We start from the raw sequence: 24,932 nt of genomic DNA on the forward strand, positions 1-24,932 counted from the left end.
CTGCACTCCAGCCCCGGCGACAGAGCAAGACTCCGTCTCAAAAAAAAAAAAAAAACATCAAATAATTGGCTGGGCGCAGTGGCTCACGCCTGTAATCCTAGCACTTTGGGAGGCCGAGGCAGGTGGATCATGAGGTCAGGAGTTCAAGACTAGCCTGGCCAAAATGGTGAAACCTCACCTCTACTAAAAACACACAAAAAATTAGCTGGGCATAGTGGCACGTGCCTGTAATCCCAGCTATTCAGGAGGCTAAGGCAAAGAATTTCTTAAACCTGGAAGGTGGAGGTTGCAGTGACCAGAAATCACACCACTGCACTCCAGCCTGGGCAACAGAGCAAGATGGTCTCAAAAAAAAAAAAAAAAAAGAAAAGAAAAAAAAAACAAATCAAATAATATAAACCATCATATCAACAATCTAATGAAGAAAAATTGCACGATCATATCAATAAATGCAGAAAAAGGATTTGACAAAATCCAACACCTATTCATGATAAAAACTCTCAGCAAACTAGGAATTAAGGGGATCTTCTTCCTCAGGTTGATAAAGAGCATCTACAAAACACCAATAGTTAATATCATACTCAATTATGAGAAATTTGAGGCTAATAAAATATATATAAGATCTGTATGAGGAAAACTACAAAACTAGATTGAAGAAATCAAAGAAGTAAATAAACGAAAACACTGAAAGATAGTCAATGTTCAAAAATAGGAAGACTCAATACTGTCAAGATGTCAGTTCTTCCCAACTTGATCTATAGATTCAAGACAATCCCAATCAAAATCCTGCAAGTTGTTTTATGGATATCAACAAACTGATTCTAAGGTTTATTTGGAGAAGCAAAACATCCAGAATAGTCAACCCAAAATTGAAAGAGAAGAACAATGTTGGAAGATTGACACTACCCAACTTTAAGAGTTACTATAAAGATACAGTAATAAAATGGCGTGGTATTCATGAAAGTACAGACAGATTACTGGCACAGAATAGAAAGCCCAGAAATAGAGCCACATATATACGTCAACTGATATTTGACAAAGGAGCAAAGGCAATACACTAGAGAAAAGATAGTCTCTTCAACAAATAGTGCAAGGACAACTGGATGTTCGCATATACTAGAATGATACTGAATCCCTACCTCACTCCATATATGAAAATTAACTCAAAAAGATCAATGACCTAAATGTAGGAGCTAAATAAAACGCTTAGAATAAAGCACAGGAGTAAATCTCTATGACCTCAAATTTGGCAATGGATTCTTAGATAGAACACCAAAAGCTTGAGCAACAATAACAAAAAAAAAGATAAACTGGAGCCTGGGGAATCCATAGAAATTGCCTTCTCTCACTTAGCCTGCATCAAACGGCTGGCTGGGGAGATAAAAACATCAGGGAACTTTCATTTCTGCCTTAGCACCACACTCAGTGCAAGACTGGGTGGTGAATTGGAGAAGAGTGCCACCATGGGCACAGCGGGTGCCTCTAGGTGCAGAGAGTGCCATGAGGAGCTCCCACAAACACACTGTCCTTGGGCTAGGAACCCTGTGTTTGGGTCCTTACCTTGCTGCTTTTTAGATATGAAGCCTGGAATCATTGAAAGAGCTTATTAATGCCTGCCTTCTGGAGTGTGGGTAGGATTAACAATTATCTATGAAAAAGTCCAGTAAAGATGGCTGTGAGTGAAGTGTCACAGACTTGGGATGAGACTTGGGATGAACTGCTCACACTTGAGGTGGCTCTAAGAGATAGCACATCAGGACAGGGAGCTGACACAACCCAGGTCCCTCTTACAGCCCTTTTTTAGACCTTGCACAGAAGGAGGTATGTGTCTCCAGGGTAACCCCACTGTTTGGTTACAAACACCCAGCTCTTACATCCCAAGAGACTGGCACTCTTCAAGGGGGTCACCTTGGGAGGCTACACTATTCCAAGGGGGCTGCCCTTGTTCAAAGCAAACAGGGGCTTCCCATGGTAGTCACCTTGACCTCACAACCACCCAGTGGGGTGCATGCTCTTTGCCCGTCTTACAGATGAGAAAACTGAGGCTGTGGGGGATCAAGTCACTCGCCCCCAAGCCAAACAGTACTGAAGGGCAGAGCTGGGACTCAGCCCCCATCCTTCTAGCTCCAAAACCCCAGCAAAGCTTTTCCATGACAGCGTATGCCTCTCTGCCTGTTGCTTTATGGTCGTCTTTATATTTTCCCTGTGATGCTATAACGTTTATCTATTTCCTGGCTAACAAGAGGGGCAAGGCTAAATAGCTCTGCTCCCTGGGCTGTCCTCCTGAAAGTAAACCAAGAACAATAGCAACCCTGCTGCTTTGCTCTGCACTTAAAGAGATTTTTTCCTCTTACACACCGAGGCTTGAGGCCCACGGCTTCCCCTGATGGAGAAATATCCCCAAGAAGAAAGGTCCTGGGGACGGGAAGGTTTTTCTGACTCACTTCAGTGCCTTCTCCAGATTAAGAATACTGGGCAGGATCCAGGCTCTGTGATAAGACAACTGCTTCCTGTGGGGATCAGGGCAGCTGCTGCCAGGAGGTTTACAATTAAGATTATGGTCCTGGCAGCTGGCAGGGTGAGCCGTGGGACACAGACGCTGTCAGTGAGGGACAGCCCCAGCAGGCCCCAGGCCTCGCCGCTCCTCCCACACTGTCCACTAAAGCCTCAGCCTGGCCCTGTTTTATCTGCCCCTGGGAGCCGGCCACCCTGTCTTGGATTCCAGCCTAAAATAATCTAGGGCAGCCAGCGGCACACTCCAGAAGGGCGAGTGAACTATCAGATTGGTGACTAAGAAAGTGGCCAAGTGCTTTCCGACTATGGGCACAGAGGCAGCCGAAATAGAAAACACCATTAGGCAGTAGTGCAGCACTTCATAATCTGCACACCCCATACACCTGCCAGCAGCCCAGGCAGGGGAAGCAGGTGGAGTAGGTGTGGAGGGCACACGTATAGGAAACAGTGCGGGGAGCTTCCTAAGTCTTCCTCGTCTTCCCCAAAGCAACCCGTGAGTAAGTGTCACTGTCCCATTTTAGAGATCAGAATATCAAGGCCTGCAGGGATTTCGTGAGATGCCCAAAATTAAAAAAAAAAAAAAAAGTGTAGGACAAGGAAACAAACCATTTTTATGTTTTTAACGGGAAATGGAACTTCAGAGAGATGATTTGTCTAATTATTTTTAATCTTAAGCTTCAAGTCACAGACTTTAGTAAGCAAAAGACACAAGAATTGTATGGCAGTTCAGGCAGTGGCTTCAAATCTCGATGACATTACTCAGTGCTATGTGACCTTAGGCAAGTCACCTAACTTCTCTGAGGCCTGGTTTTCTCTTCCGTAGTGTGGAGGTGGTCACAGTGGCAAGATGACAGGACAGTTAAGAGGACAGAATGGGATAGTGCAGCGAATGAGCATCACACTGTGCCTGGGGCATGAAGCCCTCTGTCATATTGCTGGTTTCTCTTCTGATAGGCAGGGACTCAAACCCAGGTTCCTCTGCACCTCAAACCCTGTGATTTACCACCAAGGGTTGGAGCCATCGTCCTTTGCCCAAGACAGGCCATCAGATCTCCTTGGAGTTTTCGAATCCCCTCTCCTCTCCATGGCCTTCCACAACCTCCCAACCCCTGACCTGTCACTTCTTCTATTTCAGCCCTGGTCTTGGAATCCCAGAAATGGAGGATGTGAGTGCTAGAACAGAGATTCAAGTTGCAGCTGCCTCATTTTACAATGAGAAAATGAGGCCCAATGAGGGAAATGACTTATAAGTCACACTGTTGGTCGAGGCTGCTCAGAGGACAGACATATTGGCTTTTCATCCAGAAAGCTTCCATGAGGCCACCCAGCCCATCACCAGTCCCAGAATCATGGTCAGCTCAAGAAGGACTTCCCAGAGCCTCCGAAGCAGACCAAGGCTTTTCTGTTCTCAGTTTCACCATAGAATGTGGTGATTGATCCTAGTACTTGTGGATTTAGACTTTGTTCAAAAGAGAATCGAGGGCAGAGGGATGGTAATTGCCCTAGGAAGCGATCTCCTTCTCACAGTCCCAAAACTGTGGTGGGTATGGGGGAGGCTGAGGTCGGGGAGGGGTCCTTGATACAGATTCCATGAGCCCTCATGACCCTGCCTGGAGCCCCCAGGAGCTCTACTCTTCCTTGAAGGGCTCACTCCCTGCCATCCATCGACCCTCACTTCCTGCACCAAGGTGGCCCCATTGCCCTCACCCATGAGTAAATGTCTAGGGGTGAGGAGAAGAGTGAAGCCACCCTTCTCCTGCCCTGTGCCCCTTGGGCAAGAGTTGAGAGCCCTCTCACATGGAAGTGGTAGTTTGGAGGGCAGGAACAGAAGACAGAAGAGAAGACCCTCTTGTTCGAGTAAGCGAAGATGCCACCCTGCCACGTTGCCACTTCATACCTCTTTCCACTGGTGTCTTTTCCTTTGGGTCCAGGGGTGCCAAGCTTCTCTTACAGTGTCCTCCTGACAGTAGCTTCTAGATACACTCTAGAGAAAGAAGAGAGAGAAACACATTTCAAAAAGGCAGGAGTCCTTGGGGACCACCTCAGTCCACATGTGGCTCCCACTCCCCAAGGTCTCCTTTCCCTACTTCCATCACTGCAAGCACAGAAGCCAGACAGGGCACCCATGGCTGGTGATATGGTTTAAATGTGTCCCCACCAAATCTCACATTGAATTGTAATTCCCAATGTCAGAGGTGGGGCCTCAGATGTCCATCCAGGCAGGTGGGAGGTGATTGGATGATGGAGATAGTTTCTCATGAATGGGTTAGCACCATCCCCTCGGTGCTGTTCTCTTGAGTGAGATATCGTGAGATCTGGTTGTTTAAAAGTGCGTAGCACCTTCCCCTCTCTCTCTTGCTCCTGTCCCTACCATGTCACTGTGCGTGCTTCCCCTTCCACCATGGTTGTAAGTTTCCTGAGGCCTCCTCAGAAGCAGATACTGTCATGCTTCCTGTACAGCCTACAGAACTGTGAGCCAATCAAATCTTTTTTTTATAAATTACCCAGTCTCCGGTATTTCTTTATAGCAGTGCGAGACTGGACTAATACAGCTAGAAAGGCAAGACTAAGTACCAGCCCCACAAAGCTTCCCAGGATAGCATCTCCAGAGCCTGTGAATGGGGGCATATTTTCAATCCTCCCAAGTCAGCCCAGAGCCTGTACATCCATGTGATGGCATTGAACATGCTAATCAAAACATCATACTGTGTTTCTTTGCTTCTAGCTAGAATATTATCAACTTGGTGTGGGAACTCCGGTTTCCTTAGGCTGAAAAAAAGGCTTTCTGAGTCATTTTGAAAACAGGAAAAAGAATTAATCATTGCCTAATGAATGCAGACTCTTTGAGCAGACCCAACACTTTCAAGGTCTGCTATCCATGAAGAGATAAGTAACAGTAAGGAAAGCCTCTGGTGGTGAAAAAAGAACTCAGTTCCAGAATGCCAGTGGGGTTAGAAGTCCAGCTTCTCCAACCCTTCCCTTCTGTCAGTTTGATGAAGCATCCCCAGGTCACCAGAGAAGGATCAAATTCACCATGTCCAGGCCATATACCTGCCAGCAGAGACAGGCCAGTCCCGAGAGACTGGCTCAGTCACATGCACAGCTGAGAAATAACAGCAAAACTTACAGCCTCCAGAGCACAGGGGAGAAAGCGAAGTTCCCTCATCTCTCCGCTCCCGGGCTCCTCCTGCCCTCAGAGACTAGCTGCACGGTGGAAACCCTGATCAAGTTTCAGGTCTCTCGGATGATGATGATCATCATCCTGACACCCCTTACGACCCCAGAAGAAAGTGTCACCATTTCAGGAATGAGGAACGTGAGCTCAGAGGAGTTAAATAACTTGCCCAAGGTCACACCACTGAAATGAGGCTGAGCTGGGACTAGAACTTCGGCCATGGGAAGTTCTAGTGCTGGGACTAGAACTAGTGCTAGTTCTAGAGCTGGGACTAGAACTTCAGCCATGGGAAGCCTGGTGCTAGTGCCATCTCCACAGTGGGAGGGGCGTAAGCAGGAAGGTGATGAGTTCAAGGTCTACCCCACAGACCCCAGCATCAGGGCAGCTCATGCATGCAAGGGAGTCTCAGGACTTCCGTTAACTGATGGGAAACAGGGATTGGCTGGAGGATGGGACCTCATTTTATTTGGCTATCTGGGCCTCAAGTGTCCATCCAGGCAGTGTCAGTGCAGAGGGACCTCATGCATCATGAACCAGACTAAGGCTACAATCAGAGGAATTTGTTACATTTATAAACCCATAAACACACAAACACACACACACACACACACACATGTGTGTATATATAGGTATGACCTTCGGCAAGTTATTTGTATATATATGTAAATTTTTCATTTTTAACTACAAAAGTGTATGTGCTTCCTTACCAGCCATCCTGTTTAACAGGTAGAACCACTGCAAACACTCTGGAGTGAGACCCTCTAGACTTTATTCTACCTAATCAAATGCATGTATGCATGTGTGTATAAGCACGAACCTATGTGACTACACATGCAGTGTGACTTTTTACAAAAATGGGATCTTACCACACACATTCTACAACATCACTTGTCAATGATATCACGTCCAAAATGGATCTTCTTGAGTCCTTTTCATAGCTGCACAGTATCCCATAGTACATGTGGGTCATAATTTATTTACCATTTGTTTATTTCCCACCGTGGCTCTGTCAAATATTTCTATTTCTGGCCTCTATAGCTTCGCTGGAATGACCCCCTGGGTGCCCATCTTGGTGTAGAAATGTTCTTGCAATTCCAAAGCCCAGATGCTTAGAAGTGGGCAGAGGAGAGGCTGGCCACATTCTGCCTTTGGGTAGTGCTGACAAACTGACTTCCCAAAATGCTGGATTGAGTCAGTTCACAGAGCAGGGCAGAAGGAACCCCTTTTCTTGGATATAAATTTGAACCCAGGGCTCTGCCTATGGAATGGCTTTCCTAGGCACATTCCAGTGGCCTGGGAGGCTGAGAGCCCTGGACAAAGGGAGGCGTGTGGGACTTGGCTGGCGCAGATGTCCCTGCTCTACTGTCTGGAGCATCGCAGAGGAACTCGGGCCTACCTGAGCCAGGAACTGCATTTACTGGCTCAGAACTGATAATGAGCTTTTATGAGCTCCAGGGACTGCACAGAACACGTATTAGTGTCAAGAGTGCCTATCAGCCAGGCAGCCTGGGTGAATGTCACACATTAACGGAATTAAAAGCTGCAGCCACGCCGGGAAGGAGCTGCGGGCTGCATGTCAAGAGGTGTGGGCAGCGCCTGTCAATAACAAAATTACTTTCCAGTTTTTGCGCTCCAGAGCCTTAAGCTGTCTCCCGTCTTTGGTGGAATTTTGCCTTCCTGCAGCCTCAGAGGAGATTAGTTTATTACCAGCCTGCCAGAAGAGGCAAAACCCAGCACTAATCCTAATTCCCATTTAAGCAAATCTGCATTGTGTGAGGGAAACCAGCTGGGCTTAGAATGTTTCCCCCATGCCCATGAGATCTCATTGCAGTCCCCTCCTCTGCGGGGGAGGGGAGTCACTACAGATATTAGAGCCAGAGCTGTCCTGGGAGATGGAGAAAGGAATCCCAAGGTTTAGGGCTAAGAGCAGGAACGGGTCCTGGGTGCAAGTGGCAGAGTGTAAGCCTGGTGGGCAGATGATGGGAGTCACCCTTGACCTGGTTAGTCTTGGGCTTTGGGAAGTTCCAACAACCCTCCCAGCCTGACTTGATCTTGCTCTGTACACAGTTCTCCCGAATGTTTGAGGTGGCACAGGTTGAAATCCTAAATCGAGTTCTTACTAGCTGTGACCCAGAGCAAGTGACCTACCTACATCATACCTGGACTCCTTATCTATGACACAGGGCTTACAACAGCTGATGACTCACAGGCTGTTGTGAGATTCGATGAGAAATGTGTAGCAGGACTTAGCAGAGAGCCTGGCACAAGATATCATGGCTCTTGAATGGAAGTCTCCATGGATTATAATGACACCGTAATTTTAAGTACTTCTAAGAAACAGAAAACACTACCAATTAATTAAATTAACTATGACATCACTTTTTGTACAATGTATCCTGGTTTTAGAGACATTAAGATGTTAAAAAAAAAAAAAGTGTGCCTTAGAATCCACAAAATATAAGAGGTTAATAGGTGGCAGTAACTATGATGAGTATAAGCCAATTTCACTCATTTTGCAAGGCCTGGCTCAAAAGTTAGAGCTTCTTCCTTCTCTTCTTTCCTCCAAACTAGGGGTAGAGCTCTCAATTTATAAGAAAAATTTGGTCAGCCCACTTCAGTGTCCTGGATGAGGCCCAGATGAGAAACTTTAATATGTCTCCTGATGTTTCCTACTCTACTTTTATTGTTTTAATTGAAATATAACATACATACACAATAGCACACACACCATGAATATACACCCCACTGAATTTTCACAAACAGAGCATCCCTGTGCAACCAAAACCCAGATCAAAGACTCTTGTCTATTTCCCAGCTACTGATTCTATTCACCTCATGTGTCCCAAAGCAGCCTTGACTCTCCATCCTCATAGAACCTGCCAGTCCCTGAATGGGCTCACCCTCCTTACTGCAGTCTGCTTGCTGCACACAGGCTCCTGGCTGGTCTGCCAGCCTGCAGCCTTTGTTCCCCACTCTGCCCTCTCCTTCACTGTCAGAGTGAGCCCATAAACGGAGAGCACTGTGTCTGTCTCCTGCTTTAGTGGGTTCCCTGGCCTCCCTTTGTCTAGACACAAGGCCTTTTATCAGCTGATCCCCAATTCCCTTCCAGGCCCACCTTCAGGTTTTTGCCATATGCACAGACCCCACAGTCAAATTGTACTCACCTGGACTCAGAGTGTGCTCAGCCCAACTTCACTGATGTTTGCTCTTCCTGGAATTCCTCTCTTCCTTTCTTAACCCTGAGTTTCACCCCTCCCCTCACTTGGCAAACTCCTAATCATCCTTCAAAACCTTCTTTCAGTTAACTCCTTTGTGAAACCTTCCCACTCTCTCAACACGCATAATAAGTCATTGTTCTCCAGGCTCACATCACAAATTGTGTGTATAGATAACAGTATATTTTTTGTTTATGTGATTTTTCCCACCTACCAGACTATGAGTTCCTCAAAGATATGGGTGGTATCTTACTCCCTCTATGAGTCTCAGTTACTGACTCTGCAAATAATAGTTGGATGGATAGACAACTAGGAGAAATTGGTGGATGGGTAGTGAATGGATTTGTAAAAGAACTTGAATGGTAGAAAGAAGGAACTAGGCTATAATTGGTTGAGGGATGGGAAGATGACTGGGTGGATGGAGAGATGGATGAATGCAGGGATGAATAGAAGGACAGGGGGAAGACAAGTGGATCTATAAAACAATTAGTTAACCAAATGTGGGAAGACAGAACTAGGTTAATGGTGAGAAAAAGAGGGAATGAATGACCCTCAACTATTTATATAATTTTCTCTAGACCCTGAGAAACTGAGACTCTTAGGACTATGAAGAGCCTAGCTTTAGTCTTCCAGAGTCAGTGGGTCTGAGCAGAGACCACGTGGTCAAACAGCATCACCCCTAGCTCGTTCCACTGTACCACCTGCTCGATCCATAGATCTACAGATAAGGCCTTCAGGAAGGAGTGGTCAGAGCTGCCTCTTGTCTTGGCCTTTGCTGACCCAGATGCTGAAGAATTCAACAGTGCCACAAGGAGACCAAAGCTTTCCTGTGTCTAAGCTAAGCCCCAGTATGCAGGGTAGTTGTTTTGCCAACTGTGTTCAATAGGCCAGCTTTTGAACAGGCATGGGATAGGCAAACTGCCTGATGTACAGCAGAAGGACAGCTGCTGATAGAAGCCCTGAAAAGATGCCATTTTGGGGGAACTCTAAAATCGATAAAGGGTCAGGATAACTGAACAGCATAGCACTGTTTGGACGGTTCCTGTGAATGGGCTTTGCACAAGGACTAATTCCGCAGTGTAGCCTGCTGCCTATCTGCAACAGGGGTAGGAAACACGGTAGGAGATGAGGAGCCCCCAGCATGAAATTAATGTAAAGCACTGTGGTTAAGAAGTCAGGCTTGTGTGCCCCCACAGATCTGAGTTTAAATCTCAGTTCTGCCTCTTGCTACCCATGCGACCTCAGTAAAATTCTCTATCCCAGCAAATATCAGGATATCCATCTGCAAAGTGTGGACAGCCATAGTCCCACCTCACAGGCTTGAGCTAGGGATTGGATGAGCTAATAGATTGCAAATGATTCCCACAGTACCCAGCCTATCATAAACACTCGATAAATAGAAGAAGCAGGAATTTTGTAAAATATATTCTGCTGCTACTTTCTGTAAAAAGGGCAATGAGCCAAGCATTATTCTGATACCAAAACCAGACAAAGACACTTACAAGAAAAGAAAACTACAGACCAATATCCCTTATGAGCACTAACGCAAAAATCCCCAACAAAATATTATCAACCCAAATTTGGCAGCATATTAAAATGATTATACACCATGACCAAGTGGGACTTATTTCTTTCTGGAATGCAAGGATGGTTAAACATACAAAAATCAAGGTAATAATCCACATCAACAGAATGAAGAGGAAAATACACACAATTATATCAAATAATGCATAAAAAGCATTTGACAAATTCAACACCCTTTAATAATAAAAACATTCAACTAAAAATACAAGAAAACTATCTCAAAACAGTAAAAGTCATATATGAAAAACTCACAACAAACAGCAAACATCATATTCAATGGTGAAATACTGAAAGCTTTTCTTCTAACATCAAGAATAAGACAAGGATGACCATTTTTGCCACTTCTATTCAACATAGTATTGTATTAGAAGTTCTAGCCAGAGCAATTTGACATTGGATTTTGTAATGATTTCTTGGATATGACACTAAAAGCCCAGACAACAAAAGGAAAAACAGACAAACCAGACTTCATGAAAGAATTTTAAATTTCTGTATCAAAAGACAATACAAACAAAGCAAAAAGGCAACCCATGGAATGGAAGAACATATTTGCAAATCATATATCTCACAAAGAATTAATATCCAGAAAATACAGAAAAGTCAAACTCAGCAACAACAAAAAAAACAATTAAAAAATGGGCAGAGAAGATTAAAATACATTTCTCCAAAGATGATATACAAACAGTCAATAAGTATAAGAAAATATGCTCAACATCACTAAACATTAGGGAAATGCAAATCAAAACCTGCAATGAGACCAGGCTCAGTGGCTCACACTGCCTGTAATCCTAGCACTTTGGGAGGAAGAGGTGAGTGGATCTCTTGAGCCCAGGAGTCCAAGACCGACCTGGGCAACATAACAAAACTCTGTCTCACAAAAAATACAAAAAATCAGCTGGGCACGGTGGCACATGCCTGTAGTCCCAGTTCCTTGGGTGGCTGATGCAAGATGATCACTTAAGCATAAGAGGCAGAGGCTGTAGTGAGCCAAGATCACACCACTGCACTCCAGCCTGGGCAACACAGTGATACCCTGTCTCAAATCAATCAATCAATCAATAATCATTTATCAGCCTTTTGGCTAAGATCAAGTGTAAATAAATAAAGAGAACTGCAATGAGATACAACTTCACACCCACTGGCTTGGTTACTATTAAAAAAAAAAAAAAAAAAAAAAAACAGAAAATAACAAGTGTTGGCTAGCATGTGAAGGAACTGGAACCCTGTTCCCACTGTTGGTGGGAATGTGAAATGGTACAACCACTGTAGAAAATGGTATGGCAGTTCCTCAAAAAATTAAAAATAGAATTACCATATGCTCCAGCAATTCCACTTCTGAGTATATACCCAAAAGAAAAAGCACTTGACAAATTCAACATCCTTTTATAATAAAAACATTCAACTAAAAATATAACAAAACTATCTCAAAACAGTAAAAGTCATATATGAAAAACCCACAGCAAATAGCAAACATCATATTCAATGCTGAAAGACCAAAAGATTTTCTTCTAAGATCAGGAACAAGACAGTAGGAAAAGAAAGTAGGGTCTCAAAGAGGTATTTGTACACTCATATTCAGAGTAGGATTATTCACAACAGCTAAAATATGCAAGTAACTCAAGTGTCCATCAATAGATGAATGGATGAGCAAAATATGGTTTATCTACACAATGGTGTATTATTCAGCCTTAAAAAAGAAGGAAATTCTGACATGCTACAACATAGATGAACCTTGAAAATGCTATGCTAAATTTTAAAAAGTCAGTCACAAAAGACAAATACTGCATGATTCCACATGTAGAATAGTTAAAATCATAGAGACCGGAAATAGAATGGAGGTTACCAGGGGCTGGCGGAGAGGGAAATGGGAAGAATTATTGCTTAATGGATATAGATTTTCCATTTTACAAAATGAAAAGAGTTATGGAGATAGATGGCATGGACGGTTGCACAACATTATAAATGTATTTAAAATAACTGAACTGTGTACTTAAAAATGGCCAAAATGGTAAATTTTTTGTTGTGTATTTTATGACAACTAAAAAAAAAAATTGGGGAAAAAAGGGGAGTAGCTATGATTCATGATTCCAAGTTATTCTCCTGGGAACCTTTCCCTCCCTCCCTCCCTCCTTTTTGTTCTCACAAAGAACAGATGGGGGCTACACCCCTCCACACACACACAACAGACACTTAATTCACAACAACTGGACTTCCTAATAATTTATATATTAAGTTTCCAGATAACATTGAAGACCACTGGTTTAGAGTCTCTTGATGTCCTAGAATCCCAAGTCAGTCGGATTTCAGAGAAGGAGGAGAGCCAGGAAGACTTCCTGGAAGAGGCAGCAAGGAACAAAGGGAGACAGACAGTTGACCAACCCAATGATAAGCCTTTCCCTGGTTAGCTTCTGTTGGCAATTTCTCTCTCCATCTCCCTCTTCCCTCCTCCATCTCTCTCTCTCCCTCTCTTTCCATTTCTCTGTGTCCTCTTCTCCCCACCCTGGCTCTGTACTCCCAACCCTAGCCACCCTACATCTCTTCCTGGCTCCTAGGAGAAATGGCCACCCTTCTGAGTCCCGAGGCCACAAGAACTTGGCCTTATGCCCCAAGAAGGGGCAGAGTCCTCAGGGAGACCCCGGACGCCGGCTCAGCCTCAGACCTCCTTTCCCACGCTGATGCCAGGCCACAGGATCCAGGCTGGGCCCCTGCCAGCCTGATGTATTTCTTGTTGACAGATAAAAGCTCTGCAGTTTATGGCTCCAAAGCAAAGCCAGGGCTTTGTTTTGCTTTGTTTTAAATTAGCTACGTAGGGAGTTGGTGTGGGGGCGGGGGAGAGGGAGGGGAGCCAAGGCATGCTCAGGACGCCTTGCGGCTGCGTCCCCAGCTCAGCAAACCCCAGGGCAGCCTTTAATGAAGCCACCTGAGCGCTGAGAACCTTGCAGTATCTGCCGGGCTCTCCACTTGCACTTGTCTGACTGGAGGAGGGAAGCGCTTCCCACCTGCTCGCCCTGTCACTGGGCCCAGCACCCTTTGTTCCCAGAATGAGTTCCAATCAGCCTGGCTAATTGTGCCTCAGGGTCCCAGTGGGGCTGAAGTGAAACCATGACATCCTCAGAAAGATGGGGATCTATTCCCCCTCAGGAAACGGAGGCCATTCCCTACTGTACTTGACACAGTGCAGCAGGCTCTGGGCACCGTCAGCAAGGGGACCCGAGGGTCAACCCAGAGGCACCGGCCTCCCAATCTGAGCCCATTAGCTCTTGGTGGGATGAGGAGGGTGGAAGGGCCAGGGAGGCGGGGAATGTCCCAATCCCCATCAATGATTGCGTGAAACTGTTTATTCTCAATGCAACTGCTATTAAGAATCATCTCCCCTCACGCCTCCCATCTGGTCTGGGGCTTTTCTGCAGACGGCACATGGCAGCCAGGGTTTCTGGATGCCCTCCTGTGTAGGACCTGCCACAGACGGACACAGCCAAGTTGGCCAACTGAGTAGGAAAGAGCGTGTGTAACCCAAAACCTCTTGCCATCGGTGGGCATCGTCCCACATCTGCTCCCTCTTTTTGCTGTCTGAAAGCACTTTCTCATCACTTCAAGGAGGTAAGGACAAGGACTATCCACTGGACTTCCCTTTTCATCTAAATTGCACTCTTCCTTCTCCTACACTGCACAGCTCAAAGGCGTCAGGCATCTTATCCACAGTCACAGAGCCAAAGCTGCCCAAGTCACAGCATTCATTAAGTCCAGCCTGCACTAGGGGCCAGGTGTGGCCAACACAATAGTATTCATCCTCCCAAGGATACATCTGAGATCTTACATCTTGGATCATTGGGCTGTTTGAGCAAAGATACCGGAGCTTTCAAAGGTAACAAGCATAGCCAGGGCTTTGGCACATGGTTCAAGAAGAACAGAGACTGCCTCAGTGCTGAAGTTGGCTTTGGTATGAATTGTGTCTCAACATGTTCCAGACCTTGAACTCCACGTGGACGCAATGTGCAGTATTAAACACACAGGAACGCATGTCCAAGGGTAGTCTGCCTCAGAGAGAAGCAGTATTAAAAAGCCACATGACAGTAATAGAGATGTTTCTAAACTGGCCACCCTGCAGCTAGCAAGGAAGCTGAAAGCTAAGAACTTTAAACTGGAATTGAGTGAACAGCCCAGCCCCACAGCCAACCACAGCCTTTCTCCGCAACTGGGGCTATTAATTCAGACTTTATAACCCACAGGGCTGCGGTGGAATACTGGGAAAACTGCACCCCAACTCTTTGTAGTGCTTCCTGCTCAAGTCCATGTAAATATATTCTAATGCAGAAAAGGTCCGCAGGAGGCAAGACTGCAGAGTCATTAGCATTTTGATGGGTTTTCCCAACACGTGGAACCAGAGAGCTTTAAAATTCATAGCGTGGAGATTAATCCTTCAAGTCACACTTGTCCCTCCTTAGCTTTAGAAGGCCAAGAACTTTTTACCCCTTTAAGACCTTGATTAGGAAAGAAAGTTAGAAAACCAGAGAGCTCGGTCAAGAGAGTCCTAGAGAAAAGAGGCATGACTGGTTTTGCAGACTGAGGGTGTTGCGTCCAAGTACAATTAAATGGCAGAATTCGAGATGGGAGTAGTGGATAGGCTGTCACCCTGCATGAGGGGTGGGAGCTGCTTTGACTCAAATACTCCAGGAGAGGAGTCCCTGCCGGTCCCTAACAGCACAGCTCATCTTTTTGTAACTGACAAAAGCCAGGCGTCTTAAAACCCACGTGTATTCACTCAGCAAGCCACACTGAAGTGGATCACTATGTGCTCACATAATAGATGCTTGGGACAGTGGGATCAGGAAGCCAGTTCAGCGCAACAAATCCCTGATCCCAAAAAACTCAGTTTGAATGGAAAGACAGGGAAATTGGTGATTACAATAAAATGTGAGGGTGGCAGCAGTGAGTCCAGCTACCCTGGGACCCCCAGCAAGACGCTGGGGGCACCCACAGAGGGTGGGTCAAGCTGGGTTTATGAGCAGGTCAAAGCTGTCTTTTGAAAATGGATGCGCTGGCCAGGTGCGGTGGCTCACGCCTGTAATCGCAGCACTTGGGAGGCTGAGGCGGGTGGATCACGAGGTCAGGAGATGGAGACCATCCTGGCCAACATGGTGAAATCCTGTCTCTACTAAAAATACAAAAATTAGCCGGGCATGGTGGTGGCACATGCCTGTAATCCTAGCTACTAGGGAGATTGAGGCAAGAGAATCCCTTGAACCAGGGAGTCGGAGGTTGCAGTGAGCCCACTGCACTCCAGCCTGGGCGACAGAGTGAGACTCTGTCTCAAAAAAAAGAAAAGAAAATGGATGCGCTATAATATTGAGAAAGGTGAGGCCCACAGTGTTTTCTAGCATATGATCAAAAAGAATATATGGATACTGTTAAGAAAAATCATCTGTAATGTGGGAAAAAGGCAAAGAGAGGCCTGTGTCATTTCAACCTCATATTGGAGTACTGTTTAGCAAGCCCACCCAAGGATCCTGTAATTACCCAGGGGATTCTAGAGGAATGTAACTTTGTATAAAGTTACACATGAACTTGTAGATTTTTTGGCTGGTAAAACAGATAAGCCCCAAGGTTATAGTTTTTTGCCTTATAGGGCATTAACCAGTTGTATATCCAATCCAGCCATCATATTCAGGCATTCTTTCTCCAATGCCTACATTATCACTGTTCCTTGAATTCCCCTGAGAGCTAGCTTTTCCATCCTGCTGGCCTCCTCATTAAATCAATCTTTGACCCATGTTCATTCTAGATTTATGAGAATCATGATTTTATTTTTTAAATTATACTGATAACACATACTCATTTATATAGAGATAGAGATAGACACATGTATGCATACATATGCATGTGCACACACCCACACACACAAACTGTCAAAGAAACAAAATTTCAACAAATTGAGTTGTAAAGATCTCATTTGTTTTTATTAGTGATTCATGAACTGGGCAGCATCCCATCTACAAAACAGAAAGGCGCTCTGTTGCCAAGATAGAGCCACTGCACTTCAGCCTGGGCAACAGTTTTTATTCCCTGCGTCAAAAAAAAAAAAAGAAAGAAAGAAAGAAAGAAAGTTGTTCTGCTGAGCTGAATAGAAGAGATGGGCTTTATAGACAGGAAAAGGCTAAAGAAGGCAGAAACAAAGAACAAAATGTGGATTGGTCATTTAAAGTCACTTTCCTTGTATTGGTTAAAACAGAGAGGACTTCATCACACCAGCTAAAACTGGCCTGTTTTGGAGATTAAGCTATCATCTTCCTCCGGATTTCCTGGAAGGTCAGATCTTACAAGTAAACAATTTACGTTTCAGTTTGATAAGGTGAAACTTTAGCATGAATGACTCCATTTTGGGTTGGTGTGTTGGGGCCTAGTGCTAGAGTTCAGTCCAAGACACTGGCTTCTCATATATTTTACTTAACAACATGCAAACATACACAACACACAGGGAAACAACTGGGAAATATGCAAAATATTAGCTTTAGGTAGCTGAGATATGTATATATTTGACCTTTTTCTTTTTCTTTTTTTTTTTTTGAGACGAAGTCCTGCTGTCACCCAGGCTGGAGTGCGGTGGTGTGATCTTGACTCATTACAACCTCCACCTCCTGGGTCCAAGGGATTCTCCTGCCTCAGCTTCCTGAGTAGCTGGGATTATAGGCACCTGCCATCATGTCCAACTAATTGTTGTATTTTTAGTAAAGATGGGATTTTACCACGTTGGCCAGGCTGGTCTTGAACTCCTGACCTCAAGTGACCTCAACTGCTGACCCACGGCCTCCCAAAGTGCTGGGATTACAGATGTGAGCCACTGCACCAGCCTTATGTGTGACTTTTACAATCAGAGAAAGTGATAAACATTATTATTTAAATGCAGAAACAATTACACTCCCTTCTAAGATGCCCTAAAGTAACAGGTAATGCAAACTGCCTGCTTACCCCACTAGGCACTTCCTAAGCATGTATGTGTGGATTATCACATTAGGACCTCACCACCACACTGTGAGAAAGGTACTGTTACTATCCCCACTCTATAAGCACAAGCAGTTAGCCGAAGATCACAGATCCACGCAGTAAGAGCCAGCATCTGGGCCGGGCGCGGTGGCTCACGCCTGTAATCCCTGCACTTTGGGAGGCCGAGGCGGGCGGATCACAAGGTCAGGAGATGGAGACCAGCCTGGCTAACACAGTGAAACCCCGTCTCTACTAAAAAATACAAAAAATTAGCCGGGCGTGGTGGCGGGCGCCTGTAGTCCCAGCTACTCGGGAGGCTGAGGCAGGAGAATGGCGCGAACCCGGGAGGCGAAGCTTGCAGTGAGCCGAGATGGTGCCACCGCACTCCAGCCTGGGCGACAGAGTGAAGACTCCGCCTCAAAAAAAAAAAAAAAAAAAAAGAGCCAGCATCTGAACCCCAGGCAGCCTGGCCCCGGAGCCTGTCTGCCTCCCAAGTAGAAAAGGAAGAAATGAAATCTGCCAGGCTGCCAGGGTCAGGCTTGGAGAAGACTGTGTTCTCCACCCACTCCCAGAACACAAAGTGTGCAGGGAGCCAAGCACGAGCCTCGCCAGCCTTGAATTGAATTCACATGTGTTTCTTCCACGCTCGCTGGCAGGCACCAGGTCTTCTCCGTTCCTGAACCTCCCATCACTCAGGGACAGCTGGACATACCATGGGTGATCTCTACCTGCTCTGATAGCATTGCCCATTTATGTGCCCTAAAAACCGTCCTCTAATTAATAGCTCGCTCCCTCTCTGTCTTTGGCCACACTAAAGAATCGGTTTATTACCTCCATAATAAAGCAAAGGGCTTCTGCTTTCAGCAAAGAAATGGTTCAGTGTGTTGGAAAGGGCACCAGCCTAGGAACCCTAGAGGATGAGGGCACTGCCTGTAAGTCACTGTGTGACCTTGGCCAAGTCACCAAGCCTCTCTAAGTCACTTCACCTTGCCCTTAAACATCCAAGATCCCAGATGTCTTGCAAGCATCCATCTTTCTTTCGCTGCTCCTCATCTTAGCTGGGATGTTTCACATGCAGCCAGCGTAGAGCACACTCCAGGGACCTCGCCTATTGATTCTCACTAAAGCTCTTCATGTAGCTGGTCACTGCTGGCTAAATCCGTGTGGAAATTAGGTTTTGAAGGAAGAAGGCCACGTGGTCTAGAACACCAAATTGATGCGGGGGCTGCAAAAGGGGGGATGTGGGAGGTGGAGAGAGATGCTGCATTCAAATAGGACTCTTAAGATCCCCTACAAACCGTCTCATAGGGGGATTCACTCTGGTCACAATTTTTATTCCTTTATTTCGTCAAATACATTTTCCTGGGTCTCCAAACACCTGCAGACTCAGGCAGGATTATTTGGGTAAATACAGTGTTTCAAAAGCTTCCAAATAAAAAGCCCCATTTTCCCAGCTTTAACAATAAATATCCATTCAGCCTTTATCTATGACTATGAGGAAGGTAGGAGAGAGAATAATTCAGAAACGTCAGCTGCTAAGTAAGTGTCAATATTGAAAGACACATCTCTAGGTGATTAATTAAGATCGATAGCCAAAAGAAACACAGGAAAGCTCTCTTATAAAAAAGGAAAATGATGCTGCTAATGAAAATAATTCTAGCCGAGTGCCTGCTTCAGGTTCCTGGGTGAGTTACCGCCCCTTTCTGGGTCTGTTTCATCATCTGTCACCTGATGGCCTGTGGTTTTCAAAATGGGTTCCCCAGGGATTCCCTAAGAGATAACAAAGTGAGGAAGTGAGTTGGGGAGGGTGGAGCAGCCCCCATGCCTGCTTCAACAGGGCAGCGCCATTTTGAGCAATTTCACAGTTGAAAGTTCCACGTGGGCTGGGCGCGGTGGCTTATGCCTGTAATCCCAGCACTTTGGGAGACCAAGGCAGGCGGATCACAAGGTCAGGAGTTCAAGACCAGCCTGGCCAAGATGGTGAAACCCTGTCTCCACTAAAAATACAAAAAAAAAAAAATAGCTGGGCGTGGTGGTGGGCACCTGTAATCCCAGCCACTCGGGAGGCTGAGGCAGAGAATTGCTTGACCCAGGAGGCGGAGGTTGCAGTGAGCCGAGATCGCGCCACTGCGCTCCAGCCTGGGCGACAGAGCAAGACTCATCTCAAAAAAAAAAAAAGTTCCACGTGGAACTTTGAGTTCTGTGGCTACAAGTAAAGTTGAATACCACTGCACGAAATCATCCCTCATTCATTCCACTTTAGTGCTTGAAATGTAATCCCCAAGACACTCTGGTGGCCAAATGGGTTTTATACAAAGGCATCATGATGACCTATGCGCAATGTCACTTGGGAATGAATTCTTCTAACTCCAGGGTGGGGCCCTCTATGCCAGGTAGCAAGCCCACATGCCTAGCAAAAAAGTTTGCCAAGGCAAATCAGAAAACCACGAAAAGAGCTGACATATGGAAGCACTCACATTGTCCCAGGCACTTTACCTCCCTCATGCCTCACCGTAATCTTGAGCAACAGGTTTTAGTTTTCTCTCCATTTTGTAAATGGGGAACCTGAGCATCAGAGGATAAGAGACTCACTCAAGGCTCATTACAAATTAATAGCAGAGCAAGATTAAAACTCAAGCCTCTCATCTTGAAATCCTGTGTCTTTCCACTCCACTTTGACACAGGGCCACTCAGGACTGCAGTGTTTGGTAGTCACAAGCTTAGCTCAAGAACCAAAGCACCCAGCTGCAGACCCAGCTCTGCCAGACACGCAGTATGATGCCGGGCCAGGTACTTAGCCTTACCATACACCAGTCTTACCATCCCTAAAATGGGAATGGATCCACACTTAACCTGTAGGGTTGTTGCAAGGATTCAATAGGGCAGTACACAGGAGGTGGTATGCTCTCGATGCATTCTAGCTCTCTGTCCCTGGAAGTGGGTGGGGAGGAGGGATACACACCAAAAGGAAGTGGATCCTTCTGGTGGATGTGGTGCAGGAAACACAAAATCTTTGTCTTGATTTCCGCTGCCCCCAACCCCCCATTCACAGTGGCAACCTGACCGCTGCCTCTGTTTCCCTAAGTCATCTCTGCCGGTGCATGAGGAGGAAATGAGAAGAATAAAAGTGAGTGCGGCACTATGACACTGTGGCTTCTCTAAAGTGAAGAGTGAATCACCGTCCTGAACTTTCCATTTTTCTCCCGACCTTGTGTTAGTTTCTAGCTTGAAACCAAGCAATGTCTCTTCAGTACCAGGAAAAGGCTAAAATACTGATATAATTCCAGGTTGGCACATGGTCTGCCTAATAAGATCCAGTCCGCTCACTGGCAGAGTTAGGGAATTTAAGATGTAGAAAGAACCTTATCTCAGATCATCTGAAATACTGCGGAAGAAAGTGTTGATTTTTTTTTTTTTTTTTCTTTCGAGAAACGGTCTCACTCTGTCACCCAGGCTGGAGTGCAGTGGTGCAAGCTTGACTCATTGCAACCTCCGCCTCCAGGGTTCGGGCAATTCTTGTGCCTCAGCCTCCCAAGTAGCTGGGATTACAGGCGTGCCCAGCTAACTTCTGTATTTTTAGTAAAGATGGTATTTCACCAGGCTGGCCAGGCTGGCCTTGAACTCCTGGCCTCAAGTGATCTGCCTGCCTTGGCCTCTCAAAGTACTGAGATTACAGGTGTGAGCCACCATGCCCGGCCAGAAAATGATGATCTCTCTAAACATAAACGAGTAGTTTGTCTGTTTTGAGACGAAGAAAACCAGGGCCCAGAGAGGCTGAGTGACTTGGCCCATATCACACAGCCATAGAGCTGGCTAGTAAGAGACAGAGGGAGAACCGAGTCTTCTGACCCTGCAGCTCTGCTGCGGGTGATGGAGAGAACTAGGGGGATGAGAGAGAGGGAGAGAAGTTTCAGTGTGAGAATGACCACGCATACGTGTTTGTGTGTATGTGTAGTGGAAACAGTGTGAGCCTTTGAGGTAGAAGGAAAAGTATTTGGGGCCCTGGAAGTTCCACCTGCACTCTGAGTGTGGAAAGATGAGAGTGAGCAAGTGTGACGGTAGCGTGTGAGTGTGCACGAGGAGATGAGTGCAGGAGTGAGGAAATCCGAGTACTGAGAGAGAGAGGTGGGGAAGAGGAGAAACATTTGGGCCATTTTCAAATTCCCACAGTAGAATAAATCAAAACAGATTGTTCCGAGACACAGGCCATTTCAAACCACATCCTTTATACCAAAGTCAACCCAAATGGCTTCCCCTGATGCTGCCTCGTAACCAGTCATAATGGCAACAGTCATATTCGCGATCATATTTAAGATTCCTGAGCAACAACGAGGCTCAGTACAAATAGTCCCTCCTCGTAGCAGCCCTAAGAGGCTGCTACGATTCACACCCATTTTCCAGATAAGGCTACTGAGTCTTAGAGGAGGGAAGTCCCTTGGTCCCCACATCTCCCTGCCCAAGGGATATCTGGGATTAAAAAAAGGCGAGAAGGCAGCTGAGATCCAAGCTGCGAGCTCCTTGCTGAAGTTCTGTGCCCCAGAGAGCTGTCTCTTTTAGGCAGGGCTGCTCTCGGCTGCTGCAGGCAGGATGGAGAAAAGACGCCAGGGAGCTGGCATGTTCCTAGTTGCCAGTTGCCCCACAAGGCAAAGCAGATGCTCGCCTGTGGGAGAGCCTGGTGCTGTGGCCAGCAGAATCAGCTGCTTGGGAGCTACAGCCACCACTTCGCCTGGGCCTCTAGCCCTGACCAGTCAGAGAAAGGCCTCATTCTTCAGTGCCAGCTGGCTGGGGACACAGGGCTGGGCCAGTGAGGAGGGAACTGCCAGGGCCCCAAGAATGGGTTTCCCACATCTCACCCTGACATGAGCAACGGGAAGGCTGGGTCCAGGTGACTCCTCCCCAAGAACTGAGTCTTCCTTCCTGACAGGCACAAGGGGTAGCACCAGGCAAGCAGTGGGGAAAGTGGGCAAATGAAGCTCTGCTGGGCATCTCTGCTGCCCAGGCACACTGTGCATTTTCTAATCATAATCTTGCCCTAACCAGAAAACAATTATTTTTTGAGAGAGGGTCTTATTCTGTTGCCCAGGCTGGAGTGCAGTAGTACAATCAAAGCTCACTGCAGCCTCTAACTCCTCAGTTCAAGCAATCCTCTTGCCTCGGCCTCCCAAGTAGCTGGGACAACAGGCATGCACCACCACCTGCAGCTAATTTTTATTTTTTTATTTTTTGTAGAGACAGGGCCCCCGATGTTGCCCAGGATGCTCTTGAACTCCTGGCCTCAAACATTCCTTCTGCCTTACCCCTCAAAGTGTTAGGATTACAGGCATGAGCGGCTGCCTCTGGCCAAAACAATATTTTGGTGTGGGTACTACTCTCCTTGCTTTACAAGTGGGTAAACTGAGGCTGAGAGAGGCTGAATAACTCACCCCAAATCACCAAGATAGTAAGTTTAGGTGGAGTCAGGATTGAACCCCAGTATGACCAGGAGACGTCTGTTCCCTTCTAACTCACCCAACATTCATCTGCAAAGACTCCCTGACAGAGGCTGGGAGTCCCAGAGAGAAGCATTTAGTCTTGGGTCTCATACTCAAATCCCAACAGGAACTCCGAACCAAAACAGAAGACAGCAACGTGCCCCACCCACGTGGGGCGGCTGCTGCTTACCCCCAGCCCACATTTGCCACCAGACCATGCCATGTGTCAAGGAAACCAGAAATCTGGGCTTTTATGCACCTTCTCTCACTCTTTCAACTGATTAGAATCAGCTTAGTTGTTTTTTGTTTTATTAATAGAACTTTTTTTTCGTAGAAGTATAACAGAGAGGGAAGAGTACACAGATCTGAAGTGTACTGCTCAACAAACATTCACAAACTGAGCCTACCTATGTTACCACCAGCCAGGATGAGAGGATGAACACACCAGCACCCAGGAGCCCCTCGTGCCCCTCCTGGACACCCCCCAACTCATGCTCAAAGGGCATCACTGTTGTGACTTTGACTCCCATAGATTCTCTTGCTGACTTTGAACTTTATATAAGTAGAATCATACATGCCATCATTTTGTATCCTTGGCCTGTGCACTTCATTTATTTTAGCTACTGCTCAGACGTCTTCTCCGCGAGCTCATTGGAGCCTCAGGGCTCCAATGCAGTACGATGAGGAAAACCCTACTCTCTACTGATGAGTGAACTGGAGCCTGAATAGGTTGTCAGTGGTTTACTTGCTGTTTCTCCACCAGGATGAAATTATATTAAAATCACTTGAATGGCCTCTTCAAAATACACATGCTCAGCAATGCACTAGCTCAACTCTACAGTACCAACCAGACTTCCTGAAGAAGAAAGACGCCCATGTATGATTATTTTATGATTATTTTGAAATTCAGCCCCATATTGGACCCTCACCTTAGGTCATAGAGCAACAAAGCCAGTGACAGGGCATTCAAGTGCCCCAGTCCCTACGCTCTATACCCAGCACCCCAAAGTTCCCCCCATCTATTCCCCATCTATTGTTCGCTAGCACTCCACCCTCCTCCAACCATGACAGACATCAATAATTGATCTTGGCACTCCTTCCTGCTGAGCCTGGGTAAAACAGGCTCATCCACCCTTCAGCTGCACTCAGACAGGCCCTACCAATCGATCAGCATTGGCGTTTGAGATGAAAAGTGTCTGCCATCCAGGTACTACCACACCATGCCACCCCTGCTCTTTGGAGTAGCAGTACCAAAGGTACTTAAGAAAGTACCCTTGCTACTTTCTTAAGCAGCCCAGCCTTCTCATACCCGGGGTGACTATAAGAGAAGCAGGGAAAGAACTAAATCCACACCTGACCCCATGATTCGGCTTATTTGATTCTATTTCCCATGCCAACCCTGCAAAGCTAGCTGTGAAGATAATTTATCCCAACCCTGGCTTGTTTGTGTGTGTGTGTTAGGTTTTGGTTTTTTGCCCTGGTTTTTATAGATGGCAAACAGGCCCGGAGAGGAGTACTGCCTTGTCCAAGGTCACGTGATGAGGCTGCGTCGAAGCTGGAACTTGAAGCTACACCCCCATCTCTAAGCCAGAGCTCTCTCCTCCGACTCCATGGAGTTTCTTGCAACCAATTAGGAACCACTGCAAAGGCCAGAAACATGACAGTAACCTCATTCATCTCAAACCAATCACATCTGTTTCACTTCTTCCCAGCTAAGCAGTAAACAGGGGAGACAGCACCCAGGCTGAGACAAGACTGCAGCCCAAAGCAGACGTTCCCCTGTTGATCTCTGGGCTAGAAGAAAGAGGTTTTCTCGAATGCAACTGAGATTGGTGATCTGACATCCCTGAAAATGGGCCTTTTCTGAAGCGATAATACACACAAACCCAGGGAGGAGGCCCCACTCTGGAGGTGTTTCCAGCGGCAGCCCAGGAGGCCACTGTTGTCTCACTGCTTTCTGTCTTTATTAACATTTGCAGAAAAACTCCCAGT

The 24,932-nt window shown here is 46.2% G+C and overlaps 1 protein-coding gene across 3 annotated transcripts in view; it reads right to left on the minus strand.

Moving 5' to 3' along the window:
• Positions 1 to 24,932, minus strand: part of TSPAN18 (tetraspanin 18) — a 203,133-nt gene that overhangs the window by 161,458 nt on the left and 16,743 nt on the right. For all 3 annotated transcript variants that reach the window (XM_050757642.1, XM_050757638.1, XM_050757639.1), the window contains exon 2: positions 4,412 to 4,498. The gene's annotated coding sequence lies outside the window, so the exon portion shown is untranslated. The remainder of the gene's footprint in view (positions 1 to 4,411; positions 4,499 to 24,932) is intronic.

The sequence above is a fragment of the Macaca thibetana genome, chromosome 14, assembly GCF_024542745.1.
Source record: "Macaca thibetana thibetana isolate TM-01 chromosome 14, ASM2454274v1, whole genome shotgun sequence".
In the NCBI taxonomy this organism is placed as follows: Eukaryota; Metazoa; Chordata; class Mammalia; order Primates; family Cercopithecidae; genus Macaca; species Macaca thibetana.